General features: G+C 48.2%; 1 protein-coding gene across 11 annotated transcripts in view; it reads right to left on the reverse strand.

The window, feature by feature from the left end:
- Positions 1–27805, reverse strand: part of MPRIP (myosin phosphatase Rho interacting protein) — a 175583-nt gene that overhangs the window by 143148 nt on the left and 4630 nt on the right. The window lies entirely within an intron of this gene.

Genomic DNA, 27805 nt, shown 5'->3' on the forward strand with positions numbered 1-27805 from the left:
CCTGCCAAAAGGTGGTAACAGCCCAAATATCCATGGACAGATGACTGGATGAACAAAGTGTGATGGGTCCACACAAGGGAACATTATTCAGCCAGAAAAAGGAATGAAGCACTAACATACACCACAACACCGAGGAACCCCGAAAACATGATGCTAAGTCAAAGAAGCCAGGCACAAAAGCCCACATATTACAGAATTCCACTTATGCAAACGGTCCAGAATAGGCAAATCCACAGCACAGAAAGCAGATTAGTGGTCGCCAGGGACTGGAGGAAAGGAAATAAGGAGAGACGGCTAACAGGTATGGGGTTTCTTTCGTGGGTGACTAAAATATTCTAGAATTAGACAGTGGAGATGGTTGCACAACATTGTAAATATGCTAAAACTCACCAAACTGTATACTTTAAGAGAGTGAATCTTAAGATAGGTGAATTATAGCTCAACTTAAAAAGCTGCACAAAGAACACTGAGCACAGTGTCTGGCCTGTGAGGTCTCAACAAATGTGAGGCATTGCTATATTTTACCAGCCACAGAGTCCCCACTCCCCAGACCACGGGAGGAGCTCAACAAGGGGAATCTAGACAGACACTCTGGCTCAATCTCCTTCCTCAGCCACACCCAGCTGGCGAGAATGCATTGGAAAAGGTACAACCAGTCCCATTTATCCAGTGCCTTTCGGAGGGCGGCAACACAAATTAAAACCCAAGTTCTCTGACTGCTGCTTACACACACAGGACCCCTCATGGGTCCTCCTAATGTGCTTTTTATTCAGTGCTCTCCAAACTAGCAGGCCCCACCACACTACCTCATTTGGTAGCTGCAGACCGTGACTCAGAGAGGGCAGGCCACGTGCCAGAGGCCACACAGCCTCCAGGCTGAACCAAGAACCCCCCTTTACTTGGCTTCCGCCTGCAGGGTCCTCAAGGTCCCCAGGAGCACTGGCTTTCCCCATGAATGGTGTAAGTGGAGCTGTGTGCCTGGGGTTGGGGGAAAGCTGCAAGGACAGGAGAGGCTTGCTTTGCTGCAACAGGGGAGTGGGTGTTGGCTGCAGACATAGTACAGGAGGGCCAAGGGGTATGTGGTGGAAATCCCACCTGGGAAGGCAGAAGCAAAGGCGAGGAGAGGTCTGTGCTCTCTACGAACTCCAGCTGTGCCCAGCAAACCTCAAGGTGGGCACACACGCTCCGCCTCTCCACACCCCACCCAGGAGTGCACATCCTAAGCAGACCCCACCCAGAGGCCTTGCATGGGAAAGCTGGAGCTGGACAACTCCCTGTGTGTATCTGGACTCTGTGACTCCCAGCTCGGCCTCTCACCGGCCACAAGTGCCCACCTGTGAGGCCAGAGGCTAGCCTGCCAAGCCATTCCTCTATCTCCATCTTGACTGTGCGCCACCACCCTGGCCTCTGGAGGCAGGGCTTGGGGTGTCATCACATAATCAGCTACATTTACCTGACCTTTCTCCAGGAGAAACTGTGGGGAGCCAAGGGATCAGCATCTGTTCCCTCAGAACCCGAGCCCTGGTCTCAACCCAGGCATCGTCAGCAAACCTCTGCTCAGGAACCCCGTGTGCATGGCCCTGGGTGCTGTATACCAGGGAGCCTGCAGCAGCCACCTTGCTTGGCTGTGACTTCCTGATATGGATCACCACAGAGGGGACTGATCCAGGTGGGTGGGCGGTGCAGACACAGAGCAGAGAGCGAGATGTAGGGCCTCTGGGTGGAGGAGCAGGCTGGGATGCAGGTGACACCCCATCCAGTGTTCATCAAAGCAATTCCAGAGTGATAGAGAGCAGAGGAGTGGCTGCCTGGGGCTGGGAGGGCGGAAGGGGCTGGTGACAGCCAAGAGGTGCAGGGTTTCTTTTGGCGATGATGTAATGTTCTAAAAGTGACTGTGATGATGGCTGCACATCTGTTGGAATATCCTAAAAATCATAGAATTGTATCATTTAAATGGGTTAAACATATGACGTGTGAATTTTATCTTAATAAAGCTGTTAAAAAAAAGCCCTGAAGGTAAGGACCCCATAGATAACAGGGGGAGGCCTGGGGTGGAGAGGACTCTCTGGGCAGGGGCGCAGCTGATGCACAGGTGCAGAGGCAGGAATGATGGCGCCATGGGGCCATGAGGAGCCATCTGTAATTACTGAGAACTCACTCCTCAAGTCCAGGGAGCCAGGGACAGGAACTGGCCAGCTATATCACCACCACTCTTGCCTCTCACAGCCAGCCACATGGGCTGCGCAGCCTCCCCCAGCCTCCTCAGCTCCCCAAAACCTGGCCCTCTCTACCATCCCTCAGGGCTTCCCCGAAATGTCCCTTCCTCAAGGGGACAGTCCTGACCCTCCCCCTCAGTCTCTAACAACTCACTTCTGCCATTACCGTCACTGCACATCACAGAACTAATTTCTACCTACCATTTCATTATGTACGTAATTACATTGCTATGACATGTCTTGCCCCCCACCCCCACCCCAGAACCTTCGCTCCAGGAAGGCAGGGATGGGGTCTGCCTAGCCCTGGCTGTGTCCTTGATCCTGAGGCAGGTGTGCAGAGGGAGTGGAGGTGAGTGCCCGCCGGCCTAGGCCAGCAGTGGGTGGGTGGTGCCCTCTCTGAGTTTCCTTCTCCTTACATAACCTAGGTCCTGACTCAGACAACCTGTCCTCATCCCCAAGGCGTGGGAAAGGCCTCCCAGGAAGAGCTGCTGCTTCTCTATGTCTCAGACTATCTAAAAATGCTGCATCCTCCCCCGCACAGCAGACCACAGTGTCTTTAAGTGCAGCAATGCCCACGGGCAGAGGCTCCCACGCACGCCCACCTGGTCCTGGGGCAGCACCTCTAAAAGGCCCTAAAGTATTCTCTTCCAGACGGTCCTATAATAATCTGAAACTGGGACACTAAAACAGACAGCCCAAAAGGCAGCAGGCAGGAGGGAGTGTGCTCTGGAAATGCTGCGTGGGTAGGCTTAGCTTTGCTGTTTTCTGGTTGAGCTGCTGGGCATTTTGGAGGGAGGCAGGAGAAGCAGGTATCTGTTGTTGACATGGGGGATCTGAGCTGGGCTGTAAGGACCCAAAGGATGGGGCCCGAGTCCTGTTTCAAGCAGCCCTGCACACAGGGCCCCTTTCTATGCAGGTCCTCCCAGAGGATGCATGTGGCTCCGGATCCCATATAAAAGTGACCACATGAGAGACTCCCCCGAGCTACCTCCTCTCCAATTAAACTCGGCCTTCACTCATGACCCACACAAGTCGGAGGCTCCACTTCTGGCTGGCCTCTAGGAAGAGGCTGCTGGTGGTCTGGGTGTGCCTTCAACCTGAAGCTCTTTCAAAAACAGTGCCTTAAAACTTCTGCTTCCTGGACGATGGGGCAGATGTAGATTTCTCCTGCTAAGTACAGCCAAAAACCTGGGGCCATCATGTGTAAGACAAACATGAGAAGACTCTGAAAGGTGGAGAAAAAAAGGTAGGTGGGCCAGGGACCCAGGATCCAAGGAAGGACACCGTGGTGACTCTCCCAGGCTTTCTTTTTGTCTCACTGTCCCAGAGTGGGTACTGGAGAAACTGGCAACCTGAAAACGCCAATGGGCACATAACCAAAAAAAAAAACAACAAAAAGCTACTTTCCACAGCTGAAGAACCAGAAAGGAGCAGCCCAACAAGACAGAAAACTCTTAGACAAGAACCGCCTTACTCTGGCCAAAAGTCACAGGAAAGGCAGCACCCCACCCCCAAGTGAGCAAAGGCTGGACTTCCACCCTTGTGAGGTGCCCCACACCCCGGCCAGGGTGGTGTCAGAAGACACAAGGGCCTTACATCCCACCAACAGCAATGAGGACCCTTCTTGCTCCATGCTAGGGTATGTCAGAGGGCGCCCAGAGGAGGGTTAGGGTTTTTACCATTGCCCAGTGGGAAGGGAACCCCTGATGAGGAGCCTCCCAGTTCAGGCATCAGTGGAGGCCGAGGGGTGGACTTCTGTCTCCATCTAAGTAACCAGGTGGTCATGGTGACTCCCTTCCCCCACGGAAGCACTGTCAGAAAAATCCACTGAAAGAGAAGGTTCAAATGAGACCCAGAGTCACCCAACAGAATACAAAAACACTTGGTTTCCACCAAAAATCATCATCATACCAAGAACCACGAAGGTCACAAACTGAATGAACAAAGACAACCAGGAAATGCCAACACCAAGATGACAGCCATGCTAGAATTATCCCACATTTAAAGATTTTAAAGCACCCATGATAAAATGCTTCAACAAGAAATTATGAGCACACTTGAATTAAAGGGAAAGACAGCAAAGAAATAGAAGCTGTAAGAACCAAACAAAAATCCTGAAATTGAAAAATACGGTAACTGAAATAAAAGCTCCCAGGTGGGCTTAAGAACAGAAGGATTGGGGGCAATGAAAGAATCAGTGAACTGGAACACAGAACAACAGAAATCATCCCATCTAATAACAGAGGAAAAACAGACAGGAAAAAATGAATAAATAAAAGGGAACTGTGGAACTGTAACAAGAAGTCTAACATTCATGTCATCAGAGTCTCTGCAGGATAGGAGGAAGGGTGAAGCGGAAAAAGGGCTCAAAGAATGGCTAGAAACCTCCCAAATTTGGCAAAAGTGGCAACCTACACATTCAAGAAGTTTAGTGAACATCAAAGGATAAACCCAAAGAAATCCAGACCAAGACATACAATAACTAAACTAAAGAAAAACCTAAAAGACAAAGAAAGCCAGAGAAAAAAAATCTCAAAAGCAGCCAGAGAAAAATAAGACCTTATAGTTTTGAGAAAACTAAGCAGAATGACAATAGATTTCTTATCAGGAACCATGGAGACCAGAAGGAAGTGGCACACTACTTTTCTGGTGCTGAAAGAAAACACCTGTCAACCTAGAATCCTATAACCAGTAAAAATATCCTTCAGGAATGAAAGGGAAATCCAGACCTTCTCAGATGAAGGAAAACTAAGAGAAGTTTTTTGCTGACTTACCCCTAGCAAAATGGCCAAAGGAAGTTTTCTAAACAAAAAGGAAATCATAGAAGAAGGAATCCTGGAACATCTGAAAGGAAGAAAGAACACAGTAAAATAAAGGGAGGGAGGGGGTAAATAATTAGGCTTTCCTTCTCTTGAGTTTTCTGTTTCGTGACTAAAGCAAAAACTGTCTAATGTGGTTCTAAACGTATGTGAAGTAAACACTTAAGACAATTATACAAGGAACAGGTAAAGGAGTGAACAGATAGGTACTCTCTTGAACTGGTAAAATGACACCACCAAGAGACTGTGACAAGTTATGTCTATATAAAGTCATGTCTTATTATAACCAGTAAAAAATATATACAAAGAGATATACTTAAAAAACTATATTTTGATATATAAATCAAAATACAATTCTAAAGAAAATGTTCAAGTAACCCAAAGGAAGCAGGAAAAAAAAAAAGCAAAACAAAACAGAAATAATAACCAGAGACACATTAACTATGCCCTAAGTTATCCGTAAATATTTTAAATGTAAATGATCTAAATACACCAATTAAAAGATTGATAGAGTAGATTTTTAAAATAATTCAACTGTACACTGTCTACAAAAAATTCACTGCAAATATAATGATGACAGGCAGGTTGAAAAGAAAAAACTAAAAATGATACATCCTGAAAATATTAATCTAAGGAGAGCAGAGTTGTTATATTATCAGATAAATTATATTTCAGCACAAAGAAAATGACCAGAGACAAAGAGGAATATTATATAATGATAAAAGGGTCAATTCACTGAGACATAGTGAGCCTAAATGTTCATGCACCTTTAAACATCAGAGCTGCAAAATTATGTGAAGTTAAAACTAATAGAACTAAAAGGAAAAATAAATAAATCCACAAATATTGTTGGAGACTTCAACATCCCTCTCAATAACACAATTAAAGCAGTCCTAGGAGGGAACTAACGTAACTACGATGCTCACATTAGAAAAGAGGAAAGGTCGCAAATCAATAATCTAAGCTTCTATCTCAAGAACCTAGAAAAATAAGTACAAAATATATCAAAAGCAAGAAAAAGAAGGAAATAATAAAAGATAAAAGTAGAAATCGGGCTGGGTGCGGTGGCTCACACCTGTAATCCCAGCACTATGGGAGACCGAGGCGAGCAGATCACAAGGTCAGGAGTTTGAGACCAGCCTGGCCAACACAGTGAAACCCCATCTCTACTAAAAATACAAAAATTAGCTGGGTGTGGTGGCACACACCTGTAGTCCCAGCTACTCAGGAGGCTGAGGCAGGAGAATTGCCTGAAACCGGGAGGCGGAGGTTGCAGTGAGCCAAGACTGTAACACTGCACTCCAGCATGGGCAACAGAGTGAGACTTCGTCTCAAAAAGAAAAAAAAAAAAAGATAAAGGTAGAAATCAATGAAAAAATCAGTGAAACAAAGAGCCGGTTCTTTGAACAGACTGATAAAACTGATCAACTTCAGCCAGGCGCGGTGGTTCATGCCTGTAATTCCAGCACTTTGGGAGGCCGAGGTGGGCAGATCACCTGAGGTCGGGAGTTCGAGACCAGCCTGACCAACATGAAGAAACCCCGTCTCTACTAAAAATATAAAATTAGCCGGGCGTAGTGGAGCATGCCTGTAATCCCAGCTACTCTGGAGGCTGAGGCAGCAGAATCACTTGAACCCGGGAGGCAGAGGTTGCAGTGAGCCGAGATCGCTCCATTGCATTCCAGCCTGGGCACCAAGAGCGAAACTTCATCTCAAAAAACAAAAAACAAAACAAAAAAACACTGCTGACAAGACCAAAAAAGAAAAAAAAAGACATAATGGCACAAATTGTTATCAGAAATAAAACAGGGATAGCATCACAGATTCTGCAGACATCAAAAGGATAACGAGGAATACTAATACAATTCTACCAACATTAATTTGACAACATATAGGAAATGGACCCACTTCTCTAAAAAACACATAATTTAAATGATTATATAACTATTAAGGAAACTGAATATGTAATTCCATAACTCACAAAAAAGAAATCTCCAAGCCCAGATGGTTTTACTGGAGATTTCTAACAAGTGTTTAAGGAACTGACACTAATTCTATATAATTGTTAAAAAAAAAAAAAAGAAAAAAAAGAAGAAGAAGAAACACTTTCCAATTCATTTTATGAAGCTGGTGTTACCCTGACACCAAAACCAAACAAACTACATGACAAAACCCCAAAATTTTTTAAAAATGAAATAAAGAACTATGGACTAATATTCCTCATTAATACACAGTAGTTCCCCCCTCCTCCATCCAGTTCCACGGTTTCCCTTACCCATGGTCAACCACAGCCTTAAAATATTAAATGGAAAATTCCTGAAATAATTTACAGGTTTTAAACTGCATGCCATTCTGAGTAGTGTGATGAAATCTTGCATCGTCCTGCTCCATCTTCCCGGGATGTGGAGCCTCCCCTTTGTCCAGCGCATCCACGCTGTATACTCTACCTGCCCCTTAGTCACTTAGTAGCCGTCAGTTATCAGATGGACTGTGGTGGTGTTGCAGTGCTTGTGCATCCAGCTAGCATTATACATAATGGCCCCAAAGCACAAGAGTAGTGATGACAGCAATTTGAATATGCCAAAGAGAAGCCATAAAGTGCCTCCTTTAAGGGAAATGGTAAAAGTTTTCAATTTAAGAAAAAAAAATCATATGCTAAGGTTGCTAAGATGTACAGTAAGAATAAATCTTCTATCGCTGAAATTGAGAAAGAAAAAGAAATTCATGCTAATTTTTCTATCACACCTCGAACTGCAAATGTTACAGCCCTTGTGCGTGATAAAGTGCCCAGGTAAGATAGAAAAAGTATTTATGGCTGGGTGTGGTGGCTCACACCTGTAATTCCAGCATTTGGGAGGCTGAAGCAGGAGGATGGCATGAAGCCAGGAGTTTGAGACCAGCCTGGGAACTACAAGACCCTGTTTCTACCAAAAAAAAATTATTAATAGCTAGGTGTGGTGGCAAGTGCTGGCAGAGGCCCAGCTACGTGGGAGGCTGAGGCATGAGGATCACTTGAGCCCAGGAATTCGAGGTTGCAGTGAGCTATGCTTTTACCACTATACTCCGACCTGGGCAACAGGGCAGGGCAAGATCCTGTCTCAAAAAAAAAAAAAAAAAAAAAAAAGATGAAAAAAGTATTTGTGGGTTTGACATGAGGGGATATCTAGGTTGTTTCCAATCAGAAATGAGTTCCAACTGAGAGCAATCAGGTTCAGTACTATCCGTGGTTTGAGGAATCCACTGGGGCTGTTGGAATGTATCTCTTGCAGATAAAGGGGGACTGCTATAGATGCAAAAATCAACAAAATATTAGTAAATAGAATTCAGCAATATATTTATAGAATTATACACCATGACCAAGGGGGTTTATTCCAGGGATGCCGGTTTAATATTCAAAAATCAACCAATGTAATCCACCAAATTAATGCTCTACAGAAGAATAGCCACATGATCCTATCAACTGATGCAGAAAAAGCATTTGACAAAATCCAACATCCATTCATAATTATTTTTAAAAACCTCTCAGAAAGTAGGAATAGAGGGGAACTTGCTCAATTTCATAAAAGCATCTCTAAATAACCTCCAGCTAGCATTATACATAATGGGGAAATGCTGATTGCTTTCCCTCTAATATCAGGAACTAGGCAATGATGGCCATCTCAGAATTCTTATTCAACATAGTGCGCGAATTTCTAGCTAGTGCAGTAAGGCAGGAAAAGGAAATAAAAGGCATATAGATCAAAATTGACAAAATAAAATCTTCACAGATGACATAGCTGTCTGTATAGAAAATCCCAGAATCTACAAAAAACTCCTAGAACTAGTGAGTTCAACAAAGTTTCAGGATACACGATCAGCATACAAAAATCAATTGTATCTCTATATGCTAGCAACGGACACGTGGACATCAAAATTAAAATACAATACCACTTAAAATTGCTTCAAAAAAAAGAAATACTTAGGTGTATATACCACACAATATGTACAGGAAATGCTGAACACTACACAACACTGATGAGAGAAATCAAAGAAGATCTAAATAAGAGAGACATAATGTGTTCGTGGACTGCAAGATTCTAAGATGTCTATTCTCACCCAATTGATATTCAGTTTAACACAATTCCCATCAAAATCCCAGCAAGACTTTTTATAGATATGGACAAGATTATTCTAAAATTTACATGGAAAGGCAAATGAACTAGAATATTTTTAATTAAAAAAAAAGAGGGTATAATCTATTTACCCAATCACAAGACTTATTATATATCCACAGTAATGAAGACTGTGTGGTATTGGTGGAAAGTCAGACACATGGATCAATGGAACAGAAGTTAGTAATAAACCAACACAAATATGTCCAATTTTGACAAAGGTGCAGAAAGAATTCAATGGAGGAAAGACAGTCTTTCAACAAATGGTGCTATGCTAGAGTGACCCTTCGTCCACAGGCAAAAAAAAAAAAAAAAAATCATCTCAAGCTGATACAGAAAGTAATGTTATACAAAAAACAAGACAAAATGAAACATATTTAAATGGATAAACTGGACTTCATTAAAATTAAAAACTTTTGCTCTGCACAAAGTCCTAAGGAAGATGAAAAGATAAGCCACGAAGTAGGATAAAATATTTTGCAAACGTCCTTTTGCAAAGGACTAATATCTAGACTATATACTAGTATTTAGACTATATAAAGACCCTCAAACTCAATAGTGAAAACACAAAACAATCCAATTAGAATATGAGCAAAAGACACGAGAAGACTTTCTACAGAAGATAAATAGCATGAAGAGGTGTTCATGCTATTTATGAACATCTTATTTTATAATGGCTAAAAAAAACAAATGGTGACAACACCAAATGCTGGCAAGGTCACAAAGTAAGTATATCTATCACTCATACACTGCTGGTGTGAAACAGTTTGGCAGTTTTTAAAAAAACTAAACATGCAACTACCATACAACCTAGGAACTGCACTCCTGGATATTTATTCCAGGGAATGAAAACATACACTCACACAAAAACTACATGTGAATGGTTATAGCAGCTTTGTTCGTAGCAGACCAAAACTGGAAACAGCCTAGGTGTCCCCTCTTACCATGGAATGCGAGTCAGCAATAAAAAGGAGCAAACTACTGATCCAAGCAACAACCTGGATGAATAGCCAAAGAATTCTAGGTGAAAAAAGCCAATCTCAAAGGTTTCAGGTTGTATGATTTTCTTCACATAACATTCTTGAAATGTCAGATTTATGGAAATGGAGCAGGATTCCTGGGTGGCTGGGGTTGGGTTGATGTGGGAGGGAGAAGGCGATGGAGACAATGGGTGCTTTCTGCATTGTAGTCAGTATCCCAGCTGTGGTGCCGTACCACAGTGTTGCAGAAGGTCACCATCGGAGGACCTGGGCAAAGGGGTACATGGGATCTCTGTTATTTGTTACAACCACAGGGGAAACACGATTATCTCAACGTAAGTAGTTTAATAAAAAAGGAAAAACAGTGGCACGCACCTGTAGTCCCAGCTACTTGGGACGCTGAGGCAGGAGAATCGCTTCAACCCAGGAAGCGGAGGTTGCAGTGAGCCGAGATCGCGCCACTGCACCCCAGCCTGGGCAACAGAGCTAGACTCCATCTCAAAAAACAACAACAACAACAACAACAAAAACGAAAAACAAAACTCAGCCACTGTGGCCTCTGCAGTCAGTCCTCAGGGGTCTACAGGGTATGGCCACGGGCCTCCTTCAGTGATGCCTGCCTGCCATGGCCCTGAGCTGCACCGCATATGCTCTGCTGGCCTCTCCAGCTACTTCCCTGGAGGCCACCCACATCCCTTCTCTCAAGGGTTCTTCTGTCCCTTCCCCTCACCACCCTCCCCAGGCAAATCTGGGATGCACGCCAGGATGAACCCAGCTGTCTCAACTCTGGGTTGCCCAACTGCCCCAAGCGGGTGGCCAGGGGCAAGGGACGGAGAAACATCTCAGCCTGCTATACCCAGTGTTGTCAAGCTGCCACCACTGATGCATCTCAGACGTGCACAGGTCTCTGGACACAGCCACCCCATCACAACCAGCCCACACAACATGCTTGGCTCTCACTCTGTGTGGCCTGTATGTGGCTCCAAGAGAAGGGAACAGTCGGTGACAAGATCTCTAACGGTGGTTAACCCAGGTTTCCTGTCCCCTTGGACTCACCTGTCCTTAGACTGCAGTGGGTGGGGAGAAAGGTAGTCAGACACATTGCGCAATCTGGCACCAAAGAGGGCAGGCCTCAAACAGTCAATGCAGACAGGTGGGTCTCACTCTTCTCACCCCATCACATCCTGCCACCCAGAAGGCCCTCTATGGTCCCATGCCCCCTCACCTCCCATACACAAACATCTTCTATTCCATGGAATAAGGAGATTCACTGTCTCATACACAGACCCCTCAAAATCCCACACCTCCTTCAAGAACACTAACCGGCTCCAGGCCAAATGTATTCCTTCTCTCTCACAACACCACATCTCCTCGCTGGGGACAAGAATCCTGCCTCATCCAGTGAAGCACCCAGTACAAAGTTGGGCTCCAATGACCAAATAAATAAACAAAAGTCTACGGGTACACTTATTAGTCACCCCAACCCAGCTGAAAAGGTAACTGCTCCCTAACAGCTCTGAGTGCTGCTGGAAGGCCCTCCCAGCCAAGACCTGGGCAAGCCAGGCTGCACTGCACCTCTGCCTCCCACACCCGAGCTCCCAGGTCACTAGGACAACGCTGGTCAGCACCCAGGAGTGAGGGACGATCAGCACTGAGGCGCAAGTAGACACAAGCCAGGGCCTGCCCCCGCACATGGCTGAATCCAACTTGTACTTCTCCTTTCTCGAGTCCAAGTCTCCAGTTGTGCCACTGTGTGCACTATGCCACCAAGGACAAGAGACAGGGTGTGGACAAAGCTGGCACTCAGACAGCAGCACACGGCCACATGCAAGAGCCACGATGCTTCCACACTCCTGATACAGTGAGCCCATGTCCAGAGCCTGGGCCTGAAGAACTCACAAAGAGAGAAGCAAACAGTCTCATTCCTGATGTGGGAAGAGCTCAACACCCAACAGAGAAACAGTTTCGAGAGTGACTATACATCCACTCCCTAACACGCTACCTGGCCATTAATTACCAGCGAGGACAAGGATTCAAGATGCCCTCCAGGGCACCGCCCACACTATCAACGCAGCTGGCCTGTCCTGCACAGGCCTTCATGGCTCCGCTGCTCTGTCCGCTGGTGAACGGCACCCCCTGGAAGTATGCAACAGAATTTCTCTAGCAGCTGCCCTGAAGCTGGCACCACTCAAGGCCCTGCAGATAAAAACATGAAGCACACACATCTCCCAAGGGGCTCGTGGTCAGTTCTGTTTATAACACATGTAAGGATGGACAAAGATTGAGAGTTGATGAGAAAACAGCTATTATGCGGACTGCCAAGATCAGCAGCAGGTTTGGGGGCTTTTGCTTGATTTTACCATTTTTGTAATGTAAATGCCACTACATGGCACTTACCAGTTATTATTTATGGGAGGGGAAGATGCCTGCCTGACCGAGCACGCAGGACTTCTGATATAACCCTGGCAGAGTGGCTTCAATAGGGGAGATCTTGGTCATTCCCGGCAGAACAAGAAGTAGGTGTAGTTAGGGAACCCCTACACTCTACTGTCCACCAACAGGACCTCACAGCTCCAGGTATTTAATGTACACTGGCCTGGGAACGAGAAGGCCAATTCAAGTCTCGGCTCCACCACCTACTCGATGTGTGGCCCAGGATAAGGCAGTATCTCTGTGATTCTCAGTTTCATCATCTACAGTAGAAAAATACACATACTCCTTCCATGCCATTTTTTATTTTAAAAAAAAAAAATGATCACGTCAGACACAAGCATACCCTAGGTAACTGCACAATCAAGAATGCCTCAAGGTCAGGAACATACACCCAACACTTGTACTGGTACTCAAACCAAAGAAGTGTTCACGGGAGTGCTCCACAGTGGAAGGAGCCAGTGGGAGACCCAGAACAGCACCGGTCAGTCCAAGGGCTGCTGGGCTCCTGCTTCTGAGGGTGGGGCAGGCACCCAAACCCTACGCTGGCTCCCTCACACCAGGCTCCACCCCAGACTCCAAGCAGAGTGGTCATCCCCAGGAAAGTTCTTCAAAAGGAAAAGTTCCACACAGTCCTGAAGAAGGACCCACACCTGTAGGGGCTGATGCCCCAACTCTGGGCAGATTCTTGGGGCAAAGACTTCTCTGGACCAAAGGTGGGGGTGGGGGCTGCACTCAGTCACTGGATGGGACAGATGGCCCCTCACTGGAGTCACTGAAAGATCCATAAGCAGAATGCGTGCAAACCGTGGCTAATATATCCTCTGTAGTTTTCAGGTTGATTCTTGCCCTTTTCTTTTTCCCAAAAAGGTGTCTGTGGAAACACTTCCACACTCACAGCAAATAGGCTGTTTAATAATGTTCTCTGCATTTCAATTCCAAAGAGAAAGGATACCTGGGTAGCAGCCGTCTGGTCCTCTTCCTAAGCTTGTAAATCATGGGAGACTTCAAGGTTGTCCGTCTTTTCTGGGACATTCTGATGTAAGTCAGTAAAAGACAGTCAGGGGTGAGCACACAGCAAAGTCCAGTCTCAAGCCTCACCCCTGCCAAGACCTTGTGTGTCCTGTGGCCACCCAGATGGACTGCAAGAGGACCAGTGGCTCTGAATCTCAGCACTTGGGGAGGGAAGCTTCTTGGCGGAGCTGTGCCCACCTGCCTCACCCACAGTGGGTTCTCAACACACACCTCTGACCATGCTCAGAATGGGGGCTTCTCTTTCAGAACAAGCCTGCCAGGGCCGACGAACACTGGTCACCACTGCAGACCCCTCAAGAGGCCACAGGCTTGTCCTGTGTTGACCAAACTCTGCTAGAACTACTAAAAGTTGTCCATGGGGCCTTGAGTCCTGGAGAATACTGTTCTATTGCTCTACAGCCACACAGTTGTGGACCCAAACTACCTTCCTCAATACAGGCTTCCACAAACAGCCAGCCACTGTGCAGATACTAAAGATGGAGCTACAGCCCCTGCAAGTGTTTCAACATCATCAGGACCCAGAGCCCTGTCCCGGGAGGAAGCCAAGCCTCCGAGGGAGAACACCTGCTCACCAGCTGCCAGGAATGCATTCTGCAGGGAGGACATACATCCCAGCTACGGGAGCACGAGGGCAGGTCTGCACTCCTCCCCGCTGGCAGTGGAGCTGACCCCAGGGCTTAGGGCATATGAGCTCTCATGACCTCCATTTTATACCCCAGGAAACCGAGGCACACAGAGACTCAGTGGTCTGTCCAAGTAAATAGAGCCAGGAAGCAGTGGAAGCAAAACAGGCACCAAGGCCACCTGGTTCCACACTGGCCCTGGCCCATGGGACACTCCTCCCCAGTTTAGCAGGCCATTCCAGAAGGTAAAGGGTGACACAGGTGAAGGGCATGTTCCCAAGTGAGATGTGCTCCCAGGGGTAGGGGTCTGGTCCTCACCAGCACAGCACTCAGTTCTGCCCCACATCCATGCAGCTGGGGCCACGGCCCTGGGAGGCTGCAAGTGGGGGCTTAGGGACCTGGTGGGGCCCCAAAGCACATTGCCCATGAGGCACACATGGAAGGAAGAGCCCTACAGCCTTTACTTCCAGATAAGCCAGCCACAGACCACCCTCCCGCAGCACACACCCAGCCTGGCCAGCTGCGCAGGAGGTCAGGAAGCTGGCGGAGACTGGGGGCTGTCCTCCAGAAGGACTCTTTCCTACCTGTGCAAAGACATCAAGGCTGGGTGCAGGCTACCACCTCCACCCACCCCAGGAAAAGCTGGGCCAATAAGCCACCTACTTCAGAGCCTCATCAGTAAGGTGCTCAACGTAATTTATTGTCTTAATTGGGAGTACTTGGGGGAAGGAAAAGGGATTCTGCTAATTATGCCAGGACTGCTGGTCCCAGAACTCAGAACAGCCATGCCCACCCGGGCCCCTGCAGACTGCAATTGGCTCACCTCCCAACTGGGCCACTCCCCATCCCCACATTCTGCTGCTCTCTATGGAGGCAGGTCAGGGATGCCCCTGATGTCTACCAGCCTCTGCAAGGCCACTGATGCAAAGTTCGCAAAGCCTCTGGGAATACCAACAAGGAGACGAAGACACGAAAGGTGGTGCAAAGGGAAAGGAACTCAGCACCATGCCAGGGAGCAAAGGGGAGGAGTGTGGGAGACTTACCTGGGAGGGGGCAAATGACAGACTTCAGAAATGGAAGTCAGGGGACACCGTCTGTGGGAAGCTGACACAGCCACAGCCAAGCAGGCCCCAAAGCAGCGGCGCAGCCTGGAACAGTGAACTGCACTGCCTCTCCTATAGAGGCCGGCATGCTCCTCAAGCCCATGGCCCAACTTAAGCTCGACCAGTGGTCTGCAAAGGTGGGAGTCCCTGAGGCCCTTTTTGGGGTCCCTGAGTCAAAACCATTTTAATAAAAATACTAAAACATCCTTTGCCTCCTCTCTCACTCTTTCATGAGTGTACAGTAGAGCTGCTCAAAGGCTACACAGGACATGCTATGGCCACAGACTGTAGAAGCTCTGAGAACCCAGCTGTCTTTCATTATGGCAGACCATAAAGAGCTCTGCAAAGAGTTAAAAATGTGAGGCTTTTCAGCAAATTTTTGTCTTAGAAAAGTTATTTTTCAGAATATATGTTACTTACGTGACTACATAATAGGCTTATTGTTACTTTTAAGTGAATTCATGAATAAACTTTTTCAGTTTTAACTTCTAATACAAGAAATACCAATGGACATAACCCAGGTAAACTAAAGCGTTCTGAGGGCCTCAATAATCAAGAGCATAAAGGGGTCTGGAACCCAAAAAGTTTGAGAACTGCTGACCTAGCCACCCACTCCCCTAGTACGTCCCCATCCCTTCTGCACCTTTGCTTGGGGAGCAGCCCTGCTGATCCCACTTCTCAGTTGCCATGTGCCCAAACACAAACTTGCCTTTAAGTCTATCTCCTGGTTTCTACTCAAGAGTCCTTTCTATCCAACAGCACTGCCTTAAAAGGCGACATCTAACCCCAGACTTGCTCCTGGTGGCTGTGTTACATATGGTCCATCTGGAAATGAAACAGACTCCAAGGCAGAGGCAGACAGGAAAACCTTTCTCTCAACAATGCGGACCTCTGCCTTGGTGAGGAGGCCAGGAGGAGGGGCTGCGACAGAGGCAACACCTGTTTCTCAATGGACCTGGAGCCCTCCCTGGGTCCCCACTCCCCACAGTCCCTGGAGCTCTCCTCCCTGGGTCCCCACTCTCCATGGCCCCTGGGGCTCTCCTCCCCGGGTCCCCACTCCCCACGGCCCTGGAGCTCCACTCCCCGGGTCCCCACTCCTAATAGTCCTAGAGCTCTCCTCCCCAGGCCCCCATTCCCCACGGCCCTGGAGCTCCCCTCCCGGGGTCCCTACTCCTAATAGTCCTGGAGCTCTCCTCCCTGGGTCCCCATTCCCCATAGTCTTAGATCCCCTCCCTGGGTCCCTGCTCCCCCTGGCCCCTAGAATCCTCTCCCCAGGTCCCTGCTTGCAAAGAGGCGCTTGAAGGACCACAAACATAAGCACCTTTACTGTGCCACAGGACTAACGTCCCTGAGCCTGTGGAGAGGAGTCAGAAAAGCAGGGGACTCCACTGGAATGTGCTTCTGTCTGTATTCCCTAGAACAGCTCAACCAGCACTGGTGTGAAGGGCAATGCCTGAGCTACCCACCTGGGCCTCGGCTCCCACCCCTAAATCATCTCAGGTCACCTCTGTGAAAGGGATACCACTGGGGAGGGGCGTGAAGGATGCTTTGAATGGATGTCAGTGTTCTCTTTCTTAAGTTGGGTGGCAGGTTCACGAGCATTCATTTTTATTATTTAGATTTATACTGTAAATGTATGCTGCTTGTATCCTTTTGTGTACATCCAATATTGCATTCTATTAAAAAATATTACTGCAAGTATTAGAGTATATCAGCGGCTCTTCAAACTGTGAAGATCCCTGGAGGTCATGCTTCAGGGGCCACCTCGGGTGTAGGATGGGGCAGCGGGTGGGGGTCAGGGTGGGCTCATAGCTGATGCCATTCCTCTTCCTGGCCTTCAACATGAGAACATTCGTGCATCATATATGTGAGCTCCATGTTTCATTTCAAGGGGGTGGGTGTTTTGCTGCCAAAGAAATAAAGGTTGAAAACTGGTAACAGTGACGAACAGCGCATCAAAGGCCTTTTCCCTCTAGCTGACCCAAAGGTCCTCTGGGGACCACTGTGGGGCTCTGTGGGCCCTCTGCCAGCAGCTCCCAGCACCTAGCACTGGGAAGGCACCGCGTCTCCCTGGGGTCTCCAGCCTTCAGCTCCCATGCCCCACAGCCCTCCTTCCAACAATGTTTAAGGATTAACTTGCCTCTTTCTTGGCAGCTCAGCTGATCTTCAGGTCAGACAAAAAGGGAAGAAAGAAGGCGTGTACCTCCGAGCAGCTGAGCCACCCCTGCACCTGCACCGCCTCGTGACACTGCCTCATGGCGGCATTTCATGTGTGCGACTCTTGAGGGATGGTCCAGGAACCCAGTTTCCATCCCAGACTCCTCTGTGAAGAGCCCCAGGCTCTGGGCAGGCCTTATTTGGGACCCACCCATAGCCCTCCCACCCAGCAGTCTGCAGGGCTGACATGTGGCTCCAGGTGCTGATGCCAAACAGCTCACTGACAGAATGGCCACAGGCCAGCAAGTCCTCTCCTGGGGTCCGCTGAAAGGAGGTGTTCAGACAAATGCCCGCACACCTGTGTTCACAGCAGCACTATCCACAACGGCCAAAAGGGTGAAGCAATCCCAGTGTCCACCATCCATACAAGGAATGAATTCTGACCTGTGCTGCAAGGTGGATGAACCTTGAAAGCATTAGGCCAAGAGCAAGACACCACAGACAAAAGGTCACATATGGTATGGTATGATTCTGTTTTGATGAAATTTCCAGAATAGGTAAATCCATTGAGGCACAAAGCAGATTTGTAGTTGCTGGGGACTAAAGGCGGGGGTGACTGCTTAATAGTTAAGGTGGGGGGGTTCTTTTGGAGCAATGGAAATGTTTTCAACTGAAGAGGGGTGGCAGTTGTACAATACTGTATGCTAAATGCAATGGAAATGTACATGTTAAAATGGTTAATTTTATGTTGCGTGAATTTCACCTCAAAAAAAAAACCCCTCAAAACCAAGGAACCACACACACAGTTCACCCCATCATAGCACGGGGACAGCAGGGCCCACAGCTGGTGGCTGGCTGTAAACTACCCCCAACTCCCACTGGGCTCCTGGCCTCCCTCTGCCCACACACAGGTCCTGCAAGCCCAGCCCCGGCCCCTGCCCCTGCTCCCCGCTGTATTCAAGCTGGAGGGGGAAAGTGACATTTTAAAAGCCTCTTCCCTGTTTGGTCTTGACAAACAGCCCATGGCCACAGGATTGTTGGAACATGACGCCATTCATGGCAAAGGGAAGAGGGCTGGAGAATGCGTGGGGACAAATTTCTGGGGCAACGTCTTCCCAGGGAAGAGTCACACCCTGTTCCTCAAAAAGCCGTCCTTCCCATTCAGAAACAGGTAGGACAGAAGCACGGTGGAAGGAGGAGCAAAAAAGGGGCAGGAAAGCTAAATGAGGTCAGCCCCACCGTTCCCCGCACATGCCAAGGTGGTCAGCCCCGCTCCTGGACACTAGGGGCCAAGGGGGCCACACACAGCCAGACATTGATGGTCTCAAGGCCAAGCTCAGTCCTCTCGAGTCATGTGGAGACAGGGAAGGCCTGGAGTCCCACAGCTGGGTTTCCTCCTGGCTTTGCCACCAGAGGAGCTGCTCTAGGCATATTATACTACCTCTCTCTACCCTTCTCTTAACTCCGCCTTCTGAGGCTGCTGGAAATATAAATGAGCTAATAGTGGCCTGGCACATGGCAATTCCTGTCAGCTATGAATACCACCAACAGCGCCACAAAACAATTCCAGGGCAGGCCACCCTTCAGCAATTTCCGTATAGGAAAACCTCCACACCATAGAAGGCCAGGTGCTAGCTGGCCGGGCCCCCTAGGAAGAGGACTCCTAAGCTCCCAGGCTCACGGGGTTTCCAGGCGGGAAGGGAGATGTGGAATTGAGAAGTAGTGGGCTGTCTGCCGAGGTGACATCTGCCTATTAGAAGAGCTCGTTCTCAGGCTCAAAAGAAGAGACTCCTCCTGTTTAGATCTCATAGAAGGGTCCCCTCAGCAGAGGCTCCTTTCCCTGCAAGGGTGAATGACTTGTAAAGGCTGGGGGTAGGGTGGACAGAGAGGCTGGAAGGACCTGCCTGCCAGCTGAGGGGACCCACTCAACACTGGTGACCAGGGGGCCACGAAACGTCCTGGCCAGATCTCCCACCCACCCAGTGATTTGGGACTAGACCCGGCTCCCCAGCTCTGGGATCCTCTCTACCTTCCTTGGGCATTTCAACCAGGCCCGGCACAAGGATTTTCCTTCCCAGACAACTGCAAGGCAGTTGCTCCATGGATACGAGTGGAATAAGCATGGCTTCTCTTAATCTTCTCCCACACTGCCCATGGCAACTCATACACCCATCAAAGAAATTCCTAAAATTGGGATCTGCTCTGCCCTTCATGGGACCTGCATGACTTCTCTGGGCTTGACAGGGGCACAGAAGTGGCCTCTAACATTAAATCCTAAGCTGATGAAGCCTGGCCCCTTCACTTCCTACCCTCTAAAAAAAAAAAAAATTTTTTTTTTTTTTTTTGATACAGGGTCTCGCTCCATTACCCAGGTTGGAGTGCAGTGGCGTGATCTCAGCACACTGCAACCTCCACCTCCTGCCTCAGGCGATCCTTCTACCTCAGCCTCCCAAGTAGCTGGGACCACAGGCATGTGCCACCAAGCTTGGCTATGCTTTTTACTTTTTTGTAGAGACAGGGTTTCCCTGTCTTGCCCAGGCTGATCTCGAACTCCTGGGCTCAAGCAATCTGCCCACCTTGGCCTCCCAAAGTTCCGGGATAACAGGTGTGAGCTGCAGCACCTGACCTAAAAATTCTTAAAATCAGTTCAGTCCTTACACAGCAGGTCCTCAAATAATGCCATTTCATTCAACATTGATTTGTTATAACAATGTTGAGAAAAAAAAAAGAATTCCTGCACCCACTGCCTGTGTGGAGTTTGTGTGCTCTCACGACTCCGTGGGTTTTCTCTGTACTCTGCTTTCCTTCACATCTCAGAGATGTGCACATTCAGTGAACTGGACATCTAAGTGGTCCCAGTCTGAGCAGGTATGGGTGCGAGTGTGTCCTGTGATGGAACGGCGTCCTGTCCAGGCTTTGTGCCCTGGGAGAGGCTCCAGCCACTGGTGACACTGAACTGGAATAAGTAAGCTGGAAAACGCATGAATGAATATAGGTAACTGCCTACTAAAAAGTCATCAAGTCTACGATAATCACACAAACACATGACAATAAACTATGCAGTAAGAAGCACTCAGCGAGCCCACCGCTTTTGTCCTTGTTTTTGAACTTCCTGGTGGTAGGAGGTATGCCTTACAATTTTCACTTTGCAGACATTTATTCCTTGATTTAACCTACCACCATGACTGTCATCACTCACTGTCATCACTCACCAAAACTTGTATAGATAATGATCTTACTTGTTTTTATTCATCTTCCTGAAATGTATATAATAGCTCACACGTACTTTCATGTTTAATATTAGAAATACTTTGGATCTTTATTTAGAAGTTTGGTTAATTTTTATAACCTGAAATATGCCGTAGAAACTTAAATCCTGTTTATATCAATTAGCTTATAATAAAATTGGTTTGGTTGTGTGTTATTATGCTTACAGTAGCAGTTTCCAAGAGCCCATCAATGACGGTGAGGATTTACTGTACTTACACATTCTGAAAAATCAAACACACACAAGGCAAACTGACTACTTCCTTCCAGTCCTCAAGGGGCTGACATAAGAAAGCTGCTAGGGTGGTGCAGAGCAGCTCAGTGGGAGAGGAGACAGCCTGAGCATCTGTTTAATGGGCATGGGCCTGAGCTTCTGTTTAATGGGCATGGGACAGACAGAAACAGGTTTGAGGGCCAGCTTGCCCACAAAATCACAGTGGAAGGTCCCCTCCCTGGGCTGTTTTCTCTGCAGTAACCTAAGAGGGATGGGGACCTGGTGCTCCCTGCACTGCCCCTGCCCCATCTCGCCCATGGCCTGGCCCATGGTGGACATTCAAGAGCAGATGGGCCAGCATGCTAAGTGAGAGCTTCCCAAGGGCAAGATCCGTGTCCCACACACAGCTCCATACTACATGGTTTATTGCTGATAAAACGGACCCCATTTACTAAGCACCCACCATATAACCCAGTATTTACAAACTCTGCCCTTGCCACAGATCCTGCGGTTGCTGAGGACTTTGGAAGCATCTTCCTGCATCCTCATCAGGACCCAAAGCCATGGGTACTATTATTATAACCCCCCAGTTTTCAGACGAGGGGCATAGATGCTTCAGCTCTAAGTAACTTGCTCCATCAGCATGGAAAATGGAGCTAGAATGGAAACTCAAATCTGGGCTCGCCACCATTCCAATTCCCTTGCCTGGGCGCACTGAAATGAAAAGTGGGACTGTGTCAGATTTCTAGGTCAGAGCAGGTCCCCAAGCAGCAGCCATGCAAATGCCCTGACCCACCCCTCCCGCGGCCCTGAGGCTCCTGAGCCTCAAGTGGCTCACCCAGTCCTGATAGTGAGGCTCTGGGTATGGCATCAGGAGACCCAGGAGACATGGCCCCTTTCTCTGGCTCAGCTGGGGCTCCCTGCAGCTGCTCCCCCTTCCCTTGGCCCCTTTATCTATGGGCAGGACCACGAGGAGGTCAGAAACCTTGTGTGGAAAGTGCGCCATGGTTGCTTGTGGGTCTGTTAAATCCAGTGCCTCAGAACCTACAGAGATCAAGGACAAAGCTATTTCCTGATTCTGAATTCCTCTTTCAGACGAAAAAATTGTGCTTCCTGTTCAGAGCTGTGCCAAAGGTGTGGTTGCTGCCTAGGCCAGTAGCCCATGTTGGGGATGTGGGGCACCCCGAGACTGAGGAGAGGTGAAGATCTGGGCGATGCCCTGCACAACAGCCTGCACCGTTCACACACACGCCCCACCACACACTCAAGAACTAAGGAGTCCAAGTTGGGGCAAGGCCCTGTTCCTGATAGCAAAGGTTAACACTTATTAGAGACAAGGTGGCCAAACAGGACTTCGGAAAAAATCGTGCTGGACTTCCTGTGACCTAGGCAGGTCGCTGAACCTCTGCTGAACCTCTCCAGGTCTCGGCAGCTCCATCTGCTAATTGAAGACAATCCCTCACCTGCATAATGTGGGGGAAAGGCAGGGAGGGCAGGTGCAGACAGCCCCAGCAGGTCCCTCTTCCCAGGGCTAGGAACGAGAAGTCCAGGAAACAGCTGTGATTTATTCTGCAGCACTGCAATATACCAATCTCCCTACTACCCATCTGCCCCGGGCCAAACAAAAACACTAAGGAGTTTACAAAGCAAAGTGGCCTTCCCAAGGACAGGGAGGATGAGTCTGGAGCCAGGGTGGACTCTGGCACGGGAGTCTCATGGAGCTGAAATCTGTATCACGGCCCCATTGCTGAGCAGCTCAGTGACCTTGGGCAGGCCGCTCAACCACTCTGAAAACTCAGGGTCCCCTCCTCCGAGGGAGGCCTTGCTGCCACCAGCCCTGCTGGCCACCCTTGCCTGCTGAGGTCTGTGTGAAATCACAGGCTATGACACAATATAGTAGGTAGAGGTTCAAAGGATCCGGCAGGCCCATCCACTCAGAGTCTCGCTGCAAAGCAGCTCTGACACCAGGGCCACCTCTGGCACAGCATGCAACCGCCAAGCTGCGCCCAAGGGGAAGGAGCCAGAAGGGTTACAGGCTCCAGGCAAAAACCAGGCTGTGGTTTCATGTGAACTAGGATGACCCTGACTGAGAAAACCAGTGAGTGGTTTGGAAGATTTCAGTTCCAGCTTCCAGAGACAAAATGTCAGTGAATCAACCCCCCAGGTGCTCTTGCCCCCAACGGAAGTGACAATGCCTTGAGAGCTCTGGGTAGGGCATGGGGGCTCCATTCCAGAGCAGCTGTAAGACTGCCTCAATTGCTAAAACTGGAAAAAGCACAAAATCTAGGGCAGAGTTTTCAAACCTGCCCCAAATGGCCCCAGAGATGACCCAAGGCCCTCCCCCGCCACCCCACCCCAGGATGGGAGGCCAAGCTCCAGGCTTTGGCTGCCTTGCCCAGAGCCGCACTGCTTTTGATGAAAGCTTGAAAACCATCCACCTGGTCCAACTGTGTCATTCAGCTGAGAAAGAGTGGCTGGGGGAATGAGTTTCCCAGGATAAAAGAAGAGCCCGTTTTCTTAGGCCAGATGCTTACAAATTAGCACCCAATGATCCTCCATGTCCAGTAGTAGGATGTCTTCCCCTGTGCCTCGCTGCCACACTCTCTCCCTCTTTCAAGACTAAGTGGCAGCTTGGGAACAATTTAAACATTCCGAGTTAAATTTCTTTATTTCTGCTAAAGAACATGAGGTTGCCCAAAGAAAGGCTACTTCCCCCAGAGGCGGCAGCCAGCGTGCTTCCTGGAACATCCCTCACCATATGGGGGGCTCAGGAACTCCCCATTCCATCGGCACACTACTCCTCCCCTGCAAAGAGAAGGCAGGCATCCGCTTTACAGGTGGGAGACATAAGTCACCTTCCTGGGTCACCCTGCACATTTGTGTCAGGAAGAGAACATAGGCCTTGGACTATAGTCCTTCTGTGTGGCAAGGGAAAGAGAAATCAGAGGAAAAGATCAGGTAACAGGCTAGAACCCAGGGAAAAAAGCTAGGGTGCAATTACATAATACTGGAACATTGCACGTCCAGTTTAGAGGGGGATACGCCAGCCTGCCCACCACGGCCCTCACCGGCTCCCCACGGGACAGCCTGAGGCCCTGGCAAGGACCTTCCTCCCTTCTGCCCCTAAACTCTGCCTCTGGGCAGGGAGTGGGGATCAGAGCCCAGAAGAGAACTTCTAACACACCAAAAGAAGCCATCAAAGATGTGATAGTCAAAGAAACTTCAAAAGTTGGCAATAGACACCAAGGGCCAAGGAGGAGTGGGGACACAAACAGGAGTAACAAGTCCCAGAGAAGCAGCACTCCAGGAACCTTCCAACCCAAGGCCCAAGGGAGGGACGGAGGAAACTCACCACCACCTGTGGCACCCCAGGGCTGCCATCAGGACTGCGGGCAGCGGCCACACCACCAGGCTACTAAGCAGTGGGAAAGTGGCTCGTCTGAGCTGAAATGTGCTGTAACGTAAAATGCGTACGTCATAACTTTTTTGCATGGTGTAATGACAGTATTTTGGATATATCTGGTTAAATAAAACATAATTAAAATTAATTTCACCTCTTTTTTTTTTTTTTTTTTTTTTTGAGATGGAGTCTCACTCTATCGCCCAGGCTGGAGTGCAGTGGCGCAATCTCAGCTCACTGCAAGCTCCGCCTCCCGGGTTCACACCATTCTCCTGCCTCAGCCTCCTGAGTAGCTGGGACTACAGGCGCCCACCACCACGCCCGATTAATTTTTTGTATTTTTAGTAGAGACAGGGTTTCACCGTGGTCTCGATCTCCTGACCTCGTGATCCACCCGCCTCAGCCTCCCAAAGTGCTGGGATTACAGGCGTGAGCCACTGCGCCCGGCCCCGACTAATTTATTGTATTTTTAGTAGAGACGGGTTTCACTGTGTTAGCCAGGATGGTCTTGATCTCCTGACCTCGTGATCCGCCCGTCTCGGCCTCCCAAAGTGCTGAAATTACAGGCGTGAGCCACTGCACCCGGCCCCTCTTTTTACTTTTTTAACGTAGCCGCTGGAAAATTTAAAATTTCCTATGTGGCTTCCATTACAGTTCCAGAGGACAGGGCTGGTCTGAGGGGTGGCACACTGTGCCCCTGTGCCAAATTGGCCCACCAGCTGCTTTTCTAAGACCCCAAAACCAAGAATGGCTTTTACATTTTTAAGTGGCTATATCCTACACAACCTCCTCGATTTTGCCTGTTGGCCTGCAAAACCTAAAATATACAAGATTTCTTTTGAGTAAAAGGCTCCGGGATTTGATGAAAGCTTGAAAACCACTGACCTGGTCCAACTGTGTCATTCAGGTGGGAAAGAGTGGCTTGGGGAAGGAGTTCCCCAGGATAAAAGAAGAGTCCTTTATTAAAAAAATTGCCAAGCCCTGGTCTAGACTCTAGAAACAATCAGATATTCACTCCAGGTGACACAAGGAGCAGAAGGCAGGTGTGTGTGTGAGAGAGTGATTCTTGTACAGACAGTCCCTGACTTATAATTTTGACTTTGATAGGTCTGATGGGTTTTACCTGGATGTACCCCCACCATAAGTCCCATCATAAGTCAAGAAGCATTTGGAAGTGAACAATTCAGGGGCATTTAGTACATTTCACAATGCTGTGCAACCAGCACTTTTATCTAGTTCCAAAACATTTCATCACCCCCAAAATAGAACCCCAGTCTCATTGGCAGTCATTCCACATTGCCCACCCAACCCTCAGGCTCTGGCAACAACCGATCTGCTTTCTGTTTCTACAGATTTACCTGTTTTGGACATTTTACATAAATGAAATCACACAGTATGTGACACATGACCTTTCATGTCTGCTTCTTAGCACAATGTTTTCTAGGTTCATCCATGTTGTGGCATGTCTCAGTACTTCGCTCCTTCTTAGAACTGAATGATATTCCATGGTATGGATACACTATGATTTGCTTATCTACGCATTAGTGGATGGACACTTGGATTATTGCTGCCTTTTGGCTACTGTGAGTAGTGCTGTTATGAACATTTGTATACAAGTATCTGTTTGAATACGCCTGTCCTCAATTCTTCTGGGCATATACCTAGAAGTGGGAATGCTGGCTCATGTGGTAGGTTTTATGCTGAACTTTTTGAGAAACCCCCAAACTGTTTCCACAGCAGCTACACCATTTCATTCCCACCAGCAACGCGCAAGAGTTATAACTTCTTCACATCCTCGCCAACATGTTATATTCTTATTTTTTAAATTCTAGCCATCCTGACAGGTATGAAGTGATATCTCACTGTGGTTTCAATTTGGGTTTCGCTGATGACAACGCTGAGCATTTGTCATGGTGCTTGGCCGTCTGAAATGGGATTTTGTGTGTCTGAGATTTTTGACACGCTCCCTGCCAAGCAACACACCAACTCCTGTTACAGATCTTCTACAAGGGGGGGATGCGAAATCTCCCCATTGTTTCTGAGATACACATTAAGTCAAATCAGGAAGTCCTATGCCTTAGAACTTCTACGAATGTCTACAGGAACAAAGGGAAACCTGATGAAATGCTTCCCTGAGACCTCGTCCTGGCCCATATCCTCTATGTCTGAAATTCCCACCTGAGGCCCCCGCAGCCTTGGCAGTGGGGTATGGGCACAGCGAGGGCAGAATCACACCAGGAAGACTAAGAACCCTGGGAGAGATCAAGACCGAGCTCATTTCCAGATGGGAAAACAGGCCTGAGCAATGAAAATGACCCAGCCAAGGTCCCACAAAAAAACAGGGCTAGACAAAGAACTAGAAACAGGCTTGCAGGCTCCTTCCACAGAGGCAATGCCTGAAGTTACACAGTCAGCAGGAGAAAGAGACATCACCCCCAGATCAACATCCGCTGGGAACCCACGCGGATATAGAAGCTGAGCACCCTGGGTTCCAGACCTGCTTCTCCCACTAACGCCCACCCCTCTGATTCACCTCCCAGCCTCTGCACCTGCTCCCCTTTTGCCTGCCCACTACATGGGGGCTTCCTAGGCTGGTTCCTCTCCTTTCACTCTATGCAGCCTCCTGAGTGCTCACACTCACTCCCATGATTTCAGCAACCACCTCCACATCCAAGACTTAAGAATTCCAACCCAGACTCCCTCTACGTCCATAAGGGTCAAACTTACCATATTATTTTTTACCCCTCCCCATCCCCCAAGTTTACTCCAAATCTGTTCTTCTCAATCTCTGTTAAAGGTACTTCTAACTACCCCAGGTTCCTCAACACCCACCTCTGATCAACCAACAACATCCTGTCCCTAGAGTCTGATTCCTTCCATCCTCACCAGCACTGATCTGGAGAGAATGCCTTGATTGTAATTTACCCACTTTAATAGCCTCCAGTAGATCTTCTGCCTTTAACCAGAATTATTTTCCTAAAAAACAAGTCTGATAGATTAAAAAGCTAAGTATAAAAATAGCTATAAAAGAATATGAGAAATTATTTTACAAATCTTGGAAAGTAGGCCTTAAACATGACATTAAAACTACAAACTATTAAAAAAAAAAGACCAACTGCATTTATATTATGAAAAAGAAAAATAACCACACAAAAAAGACAAGTGGCATTCTGGGAAAAAATACCTGCAATACGTGGCAAGCATCGGATTAATATCTAGTTCAGGGTCAGCAAACTATGGCTCGCAGGCCACACATCATGCCAGCTGCCTGTTTTTGTAAATAAAGTTTTTTAAATTTATTATTATTACTTTTTTGAGAAGGAGTCTCACTTTGTTGCCCAGGCTGCAGTGCTGTGGCACGATCTTGGCTCAATGCAACCTCTGCCTCCTGGGTTCAAGCAATTCTCGTG

This window comes from Pan troglodytes, chromosome 19 (genome assembly GCF_028858775.2).
Source record: "Pan troglodytes isolate AG18354 chromosome 19, NHGRI_mPanTro3-v2.0_pri, whole genome shotgun sequence".
In the NCBI taxonomy this organism is placed as follows: domain Eukaryota; kingdom Metazoa; phylum Chordata; class Mammalia; order Primates; family Hominidae; genus Pan; species Pan troglodytes.